Source organism: Saimiri boliviensis, chromosome 18 (genome assembly GCF_048565385.1).
Source record: "Saimiri boliviensis isolate mSaiBol1 chromosome 18, mSaiBol1.pri, whole genome shotgun sequence".
NCBI classification, from domain to species: Eukaryota; Metazoa; Chordata; class Mammalia; order Primates; family Cebidae; genus Saimiri; species Saimiri boliviensis.
This window is the reverse complement of record NC_133466.1, coordinates 15,672,153-15,682,997: the sequence shown is the minus strand read 5'-3', so window position 1 is coordinate 15,682,997 and position 10,845 is coordinate 15,672,153.

Here is a 10,845-nt window from a genome sequence, read left to right as displayed (position 1 = left end):
ATACTATGCAAATGCTAAAGAGTGATTTACTTCCAATTATGTAGTTGCTTTCAGAATAGGTGTAATATGATACTGAGAAAAATGTATGTTCTGTAGACCTGGGGTGGTGAATTCTGTAAATATTCACTAAGTTTGCTTATTCCAGGTCTAAATTCAGATCATAGATGTCCCTATTAATTTTCTATCTTGTTGATCCGTCGAATATTAACAATGTGGTGTCAAAATCTCCCACTATTATTGTGTGGGAGTCAAATCTCTTTATCAGTCATTAAGAACTAGTTTTATGTATCTGGGTGTTCCTATATTGGGTGCATATATATTTATGATCATTGACTCCTGTTGTTGCATTGATCCCTTTACCATTATGTAATGCCCTTTGTTTTAGTCTTTGTTACTATTAGAGTCTATTTTGTCAGAGACAAAAGTTACAACTCCTGTTTTTTGTTTGTTTTGTTTTTGTTTTTGTTTTGCTCTCCATTTGGTAAATCTTCCTCCATCCCTTTGTTTTGAATCTTTGTGTGTCGTTGCTTGTGAGATAGCTCTGGATACAGCGTATGGATGGGTTTTGACTTTTTATTCAATTTGCCTGTCTCTTTAATTAGGGCATTTAATCCATTTAAATTTAGGATTAATATTAATATTTGAGAGTTCAATATTGTGATTTAATGCTAGCTGGCTATTTTGCCCGTTAGTTGAGGTAAGTTCTTCATTATGGAGATACTCTTTACGTTTTGTTAAGTTTTTGGGATGACTGGTACTGGTTGTTCCTTTCTGTTTGTAGTGCTTCTTTCAGAAGGTTTTGTAAAGCAGGCCTGGTGGTGATGAAATCTCTGAGTGCTCGCTTGTTCATGAAAAATTTTATTTTGAGCTGCTAGCAGTCGGCCATCTTGGATCTCTCTCTGTAGAAGGAAGTTTTATAAGCATTGGGGCTGGTGCTGGGGCTGCCTGTTCGCCTAAGTTCCAACATGTTAAACTTGCTGAGTTGGTGGTAGATGCCAGTATTCTCCTAATTAATTCATTTTTGATGGTTGTTTTTACAAACAATTTCCAGTTTTTAAAAATACCTTAACTGATAACTGCCCACAAATCTGTCATTCAAATTTAGCCCCTGTGTTCCTAGTACTGTGACTTTTCTCAGATTAAGGAAGTGGTTCTTAAACTTTAGATGACATCAGACTCGCCTAGAGGGTTTGTTAAAACACAGATTGCTGGAACCCCTGCCCCTCGCCCCCTGCAGAGATTTATTTGATTCATCAAATCGTGGGTGAGGCATGAGAATTTAAATTTCTATCTCGAATACGTTTTTAATAATGCTTATATTGCTGTTCAGAGAACCACATTATCAGAAACACTGATTTACAAAGTAATAGCTTTTGAAGAATTCTGTAAAAATAAAAATACATTATGAGATGCATTACAATTAAGTGTTTATATTTGTATGATATAAAAGTCCAATGTCAAGACCTTTAACACTTTAGCATAAATGGGATAATATTCATTTCTAATGGGAAGATTATTGATTTCGGTACAGTTGTGGAGATCATATGCCCTGAAATATCCCAATACACCAATTTCAAGTAATTTTATTCCTTTCAATAAATTTGGGCCACCGTATTCATAATTAAATGGAATTTAATATGTATACTCTGATAAGATAGTTTATTTAAACATGTTCACAGAACAATAAAAAATATCTATTGTTAGGTCACAGGTCCCAGCTTTTTGTTTACCAAGGAATACCATCACTGTGGCATACAAAGAAAATTTGACTAAAGGAAAAGAGAAAGGGAAGTTCAAAGCAGGGATCACCAGAAAGATGTTCCCAGCGGGACTGAGTGTGGTATAGTATGAAGCTGTGTCACTTAGCTTTTGCCCAGAGAAGCAGGACCAGTAGGGAGGTATGATCTCCACCACACAGGACAAAATTATTGTCTATGGGTAGAATTCCTTCTTCTCACAAGGAAGTTTCAGGCCTGATTTCCAACTGATTAAGCTAGGCCCACGCAGGTTATCCAGAATAATCTCCCTTAATTAAAGTTAACTGAACAGGGACTTTAAATCTGCAAAATCATTTCAAAGCAACAGCTAGATCACTGTTTGAATACCTGGAGACTACAGCTTACCCGGTTGACACCAAAAAAGCCATTACAGAAGGTATGAACTATACTCAGAGGGAGGGTGCCAGGAAGGGTGAAAGAATGGTTCTGAGGGCCCGGAGCACCAATCTTCTCTTATTTTCAGTTTTGGAAACAGAATATACTCTGCATTCAGCAATTGCCTTGTAATAGACTTGAGGAGTGAGAAAAAAAAAATTCCTTAATAATAGTTTCTGCAAATGTGTGAAAGCTGAATGTGAGGAGAAAAAGTTGTTTTCAGGAACTAGGAGCTGGCTCACCTTTAAAAAGAAAATCAGCTGCCTCTAGCAAAGTGAAATTGCAGTATTGTCCTGGATGGTAATTTGCACTAGTAAATTTATCACCAACCTGGCAGGGGAGATGCCGAAGACAAAAGCTTTTATCTCTCAGCAAGTCAGTAATGAAGCCTCAAAAAGGCAGCTGAGGAGCGTGTGCTTGGATGGCAAAGTTGCCTGCCCTTTGGTCTCTGAGCACATGGTGAGAGTTGGACAGGTGGATCGCAGTTAATTTTTGCATATCATAAAAACGACTTCGGGTCCCAGGGAGGTTCCATGGACTATTAATTAAAGATTCAGACTTAATGTAAAATTCCATGATTGCCAGGGAATCAATCACTTAGCAACGTCAGATAAATTGCTCTGCAAGGACAATAAGATCTCAGGACCCCCCAGTTCACTAAGCCAAAAGGGAAAAGTTAAGTTGAGAAGTTGAGTCATGCAAAACACGCACACACGCACAAACAACAGCAACAAAACTACTTTTGCTTGTGTTCCTAAACAAATAGTTATAGGGTAGGAGGCCACATGTTTCTGCAGGGAGCCTCTCTCACTCTGACAGTGTAAGTGAACAGCTTATCTTCACAGTCTGGGATAAGAGGAAACCGGAAATCATTCCTGTCCACCCTGAGATGAATGCATATTTGACTTCTTCCTCTACTCTGTTTATTTTATCTTAGGTAAAGTGCAGATTTACTGAATGTGAGATGAATATGTAATTGACTATTCCCCCTTCCCTCTCCTTTTCATATGAGGATCCGGTGAGCCTAATGAAAGCATCACAAGAATATGACCATACCCTCCCTCTTTTTTTCTTCTTTCCCCTTTCCCATTGCCCACTTTTTTTTCCTTTAAATATTGAAACTCTCAAAGTCGTCTTTGAAAAAAGTATTGGCCACAGATTCTCCTGGACTGGTGTCTCTTTTTTCCTGGATGCATCCTTAGTGTTAACAAAATACACCTGTAAATTGATTGAGACTCACCCCAGTCATTTGTTTGGTGTTACACTCCTAAGAACTTGGAACACAATCTAATTTTCATCTCAGAGTCAGAAATTAATGCCACATCCACGGCAGCTGGAGTGGATAATTGTGTGTTCGATGAGAGCCACCCTGAGAGCCTACCATGGAGCTGAGTGGTTAACAGATAAATGCTGTTGCTGAAGGACAGGAGAAAATGCTGCTTATATAAAGTATACCTTTCAGAGGAAAACTACCGAGAAGGGGTGGAGTCCATATGAAAACCTCGAATTATAGCATACATGAAAGAAAATAAGCCAGCAGTTAGAGGAATGGAAAAGTAGCAGTGCCTTAGCTCCTCTTCCAAAGCCTTTCCTTTCTTGGTACCTTATTACAGCCTCCTAACACCATTTTTATGCCCTATGGATATCCAAAGGTTTTTCTCAAATCTTACTTCTCTGGTTTTTGGTCTGCCATTGATCCTTTCCCTGCCAACCTTCTTCTTTTAAAATTTACCTCTCCTAGGAGTAATATTCTTGGGAATCTATTTCTAATTCTCTGACTTCTGAGAGATACTCTGATAAACATGTTGATGCTGACTGTGAAATTCACTCAGTGGTAGATCTTAGAATATAGTATCACTGTAATCCCAGCCATTTGGGAGGCCAAGTTGGGCAGATCACCTGAGGCCAGGGGTTCGAGACCAACCTGTCCAGAATAGTGAAACATTGTCTCTATTAAAAATAGAAAAACTAGCCAAATATGGTGCTTGCAATCCCAGCTGCTTGGGAGGCCGAGGCAGGAGAAACTCTTGAACCTGGGAGGCAGAGGTTACAGTGAGCTGAGATCATACCACTGCACTCCAGCCTGGATGACAGAGACTCCGTCTTAAAAATAATATTAATAATATCAAGTTTCTCCTGGTTTGGTATGGAAATTTAGCTATCCTTCTTTCCAGCAGAAAAAGAATGGGATGCAGACACCCTGCTCCTGTTCCTGGGAAAGAGAACGGATTCTTTGGCTGCTTGTGATGACCTTTGACGGGCATCCTAGAAAGGATGAATAATTATTGTCGTTATTTTTGCCTATCTGAGCATCATTCCCATTTCATTGATAACTGGGGGGTAGCTTAAAGGTCTGTTTTCAATATTATAAAAAAAGATATTAAAACCAACAGTTAAAAAAGTTATGTGAGTTTCCCAGTAGCAGACAAGGGTCTTGATACGTATCACTTAGAAGTATGACAAATTGACAGAAATGGATAGCTCCTTGTGGGCATCCAGACAACAGGGCACATGACTAGGGATTCTAACAGCTGTGGATCTTTTCTGTTACACTGTAAATCACATAAACATGCAACTACCTATGTGTACCTTAATAGACTTGCTATTTTGGTCATTACAAAGAGGCATTACACTAATGCAGGAATAGAAAAATAGAATGCATGTAGGTCAACATGTGGCATCTCTGAATTTTATCACTTTTTGAATTAACCAAGTGTTAAGTATTTAACTGATGGCCTAGGTCAATGGAATTCTACTGAACTTTATGATCTTGGATAAGTCACTTAATTTCTCTTCTGAGAGAAATTGGATTGGGTTACTTATACAATTGACAGGTTAAATTACATTGTCTTTCAGCACTAAGGTTTTATGATCTTCCATCTATAGTCCATAGATAATATGACATCTATGGGAAATAAGACATAAGTTAGATGGTTCATTTTTGCTGGTGAAATTCAAAACCAACAATGATTCTGACAGAATGATTAGCATCCCTGAAGGATGGATTATACCAAGACTTCTTTATGCACAAGCAAGGGATTGTTTAGGTGCCCTGGACAATTATGGTCATTACCTTCAAGTGGTCTTATCACAGGGAGAACTGCAGCTTTTGGTCATTTCTAAGAGATTTAAATCATTTTAATGGGGCTTATAATTCCACATCAAATCATGACTAGCAAAAAGATAAAGTTCAGAGGCTTAAATATTACCATAAGAACAGAGATAGTAATCTGTAGCAAATCCATAAGTTAATGAGATGCCTGATGTGGGAGTGTGTATTTTCTAAGAAAAACCATTCCTGTGAATGATATTGATCCCAAACTTCAGAGAAATTATGAGGGCCTTGGAACTTTCCTGCTGGCTAATCTGCCAGAGAATTACTTTGCCAATCGCTCAGATATTTGCTCCTGCTCGTTTCTTTTCCAATTGCAGGTGTTTACATTCCTCTGCCCAGCTACCTCCTCACATTCCTCTTATGTAGATATTTTTCTTAGCTTCCTCCTTTCCTGCTGTATTTGAGGCACACCTAACAACTCTCTTTCTTTGTTATTTATTTATATTGCTAAGAACTATGGGAAAACATAGGTAGATTGACAAAAGTAGCTGATCTCAGAGAATGAATCTCAAAATATACTGAGGTAATTGATGTGGTTTGGCTGTGTCCACACCCAAATCTCATCTTAAATTGTAGCTTCCATAATTCCCGCATATTGTGGAAGAGACATGTTGGGAATTAATTGAATCATGGGGATGATTTCCCCCATGCTGGTCTTGTGGTAGTGAATAAATCTCACGAGATCTGATGGTTTTGTAAGGGGAAATCCCTTTCACTTGGTTTTCATTCTCTCTTGTCTGCCACCATATAAGATGTGCCTTTCACCTTCTGCCATGATTATGAGGCCTCCCCAGCCATATGGGACTATAAGTCCATTAAACCTCTTTTTCTTTATAAATTAACCAGTCTAGTGTATGTGTTTATCAGCAGTGTGAAAACAGACTAATACAGTGATGGTCTCTAGAATTCTCTGAATTGCAAGCAAAGCTACATACACACTCTGGTAGCCTCCTTTCTAGATTCCTTCTATGACTGTTTCCTACTTCTTTTGTTAGTATTTTCTTTGTTTTCCCCCTAGTCCTGTCTATGTTAGGCACTTGCTGGGGATGCTCAGAAGTCACAGCCTAAGGTCCACTAGGTCTGGTCCGGTTGTCCCTGGACTGTGCTGGTCTTGCCTTCCTGTTTTTTTTTTGTTTGTTTTTCTATCACTCCTTTACTAACCTTTAGGCTATTTTTTAAATTGACCTTAGTCTAAATGGCATGTTCGAAGATGAAATGGCATTTATAATGTGATCATCTTTGGATTAATTTTTAGGTTATTTCCTCTCTTAGCCTTGATCCTTGGGGATACCAGTTTTATTTACTGGTTCTGCTACTGGTGGAGGATGTCCAGGTTCTTGGTGTCTTGGACAAAGAATTGGACAAAATGCAAGGAATGAATGAAGCAACAAAAGCAGAGATTTATAGAAATCAGAAGCACACTCCACAAGGTAGGACCAGGCTGAGCAAGCAGCTCACAGGCCTGGTTACAGAATTTTCTGGAGTTTAAATACCCTCTAGAGACTTCCCTTGGTTACCTGATGTACTGCCCTCTGCAGAGAGGCTAAAGTGAAGTTGCAAAGTTATTTACTTGGTGTATACCCTATGCAAATGAAGAGGATGTTTCCTGTCATTGCTGAAGTAGAGTTACAAAATTGTTTACTTGGACTTAGAAGGTTAGGTTGGTGTTTTTCCATCTAATTTAGTTCTAGAAGTCCTTATGTTCCCTGCCTCTAAATCCTATTTCCTGCCTCAGTTCCTAGTTCCAATGCTTGGGTCTGTTGAAAAGTTTTCTACAGGCCATCTGAGCTTTAGATGAAAGGTTCTTTCCAGTGATGTGCTGGTAAATGTTTGACAACTTCCCCTTAGAAGAAGAAGAAAAACCTTATTCATAGCATTTGCCAATTTCTATGTTGTAAATACTATCACTATAGTCAATTTCAAAATCCCAGTGTGATGCATGGAACTCAGAATTGGAAAGGGATGCACGTAACTGACTCTCACTAGCTGGCTCTCTCACCCCTTAATCAGTTCTCTAACTCATTTATGGAATGGAGAAAGCAACTTAATTCTTTCTTAATTTTTGTATTTTGTCATTCCCCACCCCTCCTCCCACCATCCCTGGAAGACATGCCAGGCTGATCTCATAGTTCTTCTGGTGATTTTTAGTATTAAAATATTCACTAAAGTCTAACACAATTGCTTATTCAAGTTAAAAATTCTTCCCTATTCCAGTTCGTACTGGACCTCGTCTGCAAACCTACTGTTGAGCAGAACACCATGTACCAGTTACCAATGCCAGGGGAAGATTCCAATTATCTAGAGAATAGACAAGATCATCATAATGCCAGTCACCTGTAATAGAAAACCAAACATTTCTACCCACTGTATCTTAGTATTGGAGTTGCCCAGGAAAACGCAATACTGTCAAGCACTGGCTGGAGCAATGCTTTTACTCACCACATAGAGAAGAGTCAGGATGAGGTCAGCTCCAACAATATACATGTCTTGCATGGCTAGTGGGCTCCTCTGGCAGCCAATGCAGGGCAAGAGGCCTTTACATACCCATCTTGTGCTGCAGTAGGAGGACGCTGACCCTTCCCTGGTGGGTCCTGAAATACTGAAAGCTGGGGGTGTGCTTGAGGGCCATTGACACACATGCTTAAGACTAATAAAGGAGGACACACTGAGCCTGGAACTTGGGAAGGAAGTGTTCCAGGCACAAGGCCCATTCTTATGGGGCAGAGCATGGGGACTGCCTTTCATCTCTATTTTCTTGTCTTGCTCTTTTATTCCTCCCACACACCCTGCCCATGCTGCTTCCTGTTTCTCCGGGGTTAAAGACTCTAGTGGTGCAGGGTATTGGTGGGTGGGTGAGAAGGCCTTATTTCCCTGCTTGACTTGGTGGGGCTAGGGCTGGCATCTGCCTTTCTCCCTAGCTGCCTCTTTCTCTTATAGTCCTCCCTGAGGACCTCCAATTCCAGTTTTCTGGTAAGGAGCTTCCTCTTTTAGATGGCTATTTTCTGTTTCCCTCAGATCCTGGACCTGACTGTTTATATCTAGCCTCTTTATTCACTTTTGTCCTCTTAAACTCTAGACATACATCTGATCCCAATAAATCCTGCCTTTTGGCTCTGTGACAGGCAGGCTGCTTCAGGTACTCTCTCTCCTTTGGACTTTCTAAGAGTGAGGCTGGTACCATCCCGGAAGTTGAAGGGACACATGTCCTCCGTCTGGTTCCCTTAAAGCCATTTTCTCTTCACTACAGGTGAGGAAGGGAAGTGCCACAACACAGAACACCAGACACATTCCTCATCTCCAGTCTCTTCAGCCTCCTGTGAACCCCAAATATCTGAGACAGTCTCAATCAATCTAGAAAGTTTATTTTATCAAGGTTAGGATGCACCTGTGGCACAACCTCAGGAGGTCCTGACGACATGTGCCCAAGGTGGTTGGGGGACAGCTTGGTTTTATACATTTTAGGGAGACATGAGACGTCAATCAATATGTGTAAGATGTACAGCGGTTTGGTTCAGAAAGGTGGCATGGTGGGGCTTCCAGGTCATAGAATGTAAGTGACCAATGGTTGCATTCTTTTGAGTTTCTGATAGGAGGCAGTCAGACACGATGAGTTTATCGCAGTGAGCGCAGGGATGGCTTTGAGTTTATCTTGGTAGCTATCGAGTTTATCTTAGTAGCTATCTTTTTTAGGAATAGAATGGGAAGCGGGTTTGCCCTAAGCAGTTTCCAGCTTGACTTTTCCCTTTGGCTTAGTGATTTTGGGGTCCCGAGATTTATTTTCCTTTCACACTCCTCATGAGGATTCCCTTTCAAATAGTTCTTTCCTTTGAACAAATAATTTTATTCCTGGGAATCAGTCCTAAGGAACTAAGCCCAAATAACAAGAAAGCATTTTGCTCAAAGATATTCTTTTCATCTTTTTAAAAAGCTTTTCCTAACATGCTCTTATGGGGGCAGGTGACTGGCAAAGGCTGTTGGAATTGGTTATAGCCACACATAGGGTCCTTGGGAGGGAATTTAGGGTCTCAGGTGAAAACATCAGGCAGGAAGAGTCACATTTTAACATTCTGCTACAAATCATTTCTTGGATCCCACCAAAGACCTCTTTCTTAAGTCTGTATAGACTAATTCCCTTCTGTGACTTTTTGTATCTTTACATTTATTTTCTGGTGGCTGCCTTCAGCAGCACTGCGAGTTTACCACACATACCAACTTTCTGGTCTATCTCAACCCCCACATACATTTTTTTGTCATGTCTGGCCCATACCATTGCCAGAATATTTTCTTTTCTTTTTTAAACAAGTTCAATTTTATATCAAGATTACTAAAATTAATTTTGATATGGTATCACCCGTAGTAATTTTGTGTATGTTGCAATTCATGATAAATTAGCCAGAGTATTTTTTCACAAGCTCCTACCCACTGCATATTTTTATCATCTAACACATAGTAAGTGTGTCAGTCTGTTAGATTCAACGCAAGTGCTCAAAGAAGTCTTTATAACTGTACTATAGATTTTGAGAATTCATTCATGGTTCCAATACATGGCATTTTATATGTAACATCGTGAATGGGTTTCATTTTAAGCATTCTTTAAATATGGAGCTTGTGAATTAAAAAATAATCTTTTATTTTATGCCAGAATACTTCACATCTTATGGAAACTAATCATTGATCTTATTTAAAAGAACTAGCTTTTCAAGAACACCTAAAAATATAGTTCTCATTAAATTAATTAACTTGTAACCTCAGGATTATCTAACTCTCAATCTGGAATGTCCTGTCAGGACAGTGAAATATTAAACATATTTAAGGGGTTATAAATATATGAAGAGAAGAAGCAGGTGTTAGTATTGGAAACTTTAAATATATTGGGATTATATTATATTAATGTATTTAATTGGTATGTTTATTTATATATGATATATGGATTAGAATCCATATGTGATATATGGATTTTAGGACTAGAATGGGAAGCAGGTTTGCCCTAAGCAGTTCGCAGCTTGACCTTTCCCTTTGGCTTTTGATTTTGGGTTCCCAAGATTAATTTGCCTTTCACACTCTTCATGAGGATTCCCTTTCAAATAGTTCTTCTCTTTGAACAAAGAATTTTATTCCTGGGAATCAGTCCTAAGGAACTAAGCCCAAATAATGGGCTAAGCCAAATATATTTAATTAATTATAATATAAAATATATAATACATAATTAGATATGTAAATATATAATTATATATTATAATTAGAAGCCTTAAATAAACACAAAAGAAAAAATATTAAATTTTATAAAAGAGTACATAATGAGGCTAAATATAAGTTAAACATAAACATAATTGGCAAGATTTTCTTCGTAATCCTGTAAGAACTTAGGTTACACAGTGCAATAAAATAGAATGTCCATGTGCATAAATATCACAAATCTGAAATTAGTAGAAATGACTGAATGGGTCAAGCATGGTGGCTCATGCCCAGCACTCTGGGAGGCCAAGGCGGGTAGATCAGTTGAGGCCAGGAGTTTGAGAACAGCCTGGCCAGCATAACGAAACCCCGTCTCTACTAAAAATACAAAAATTAGCTGGG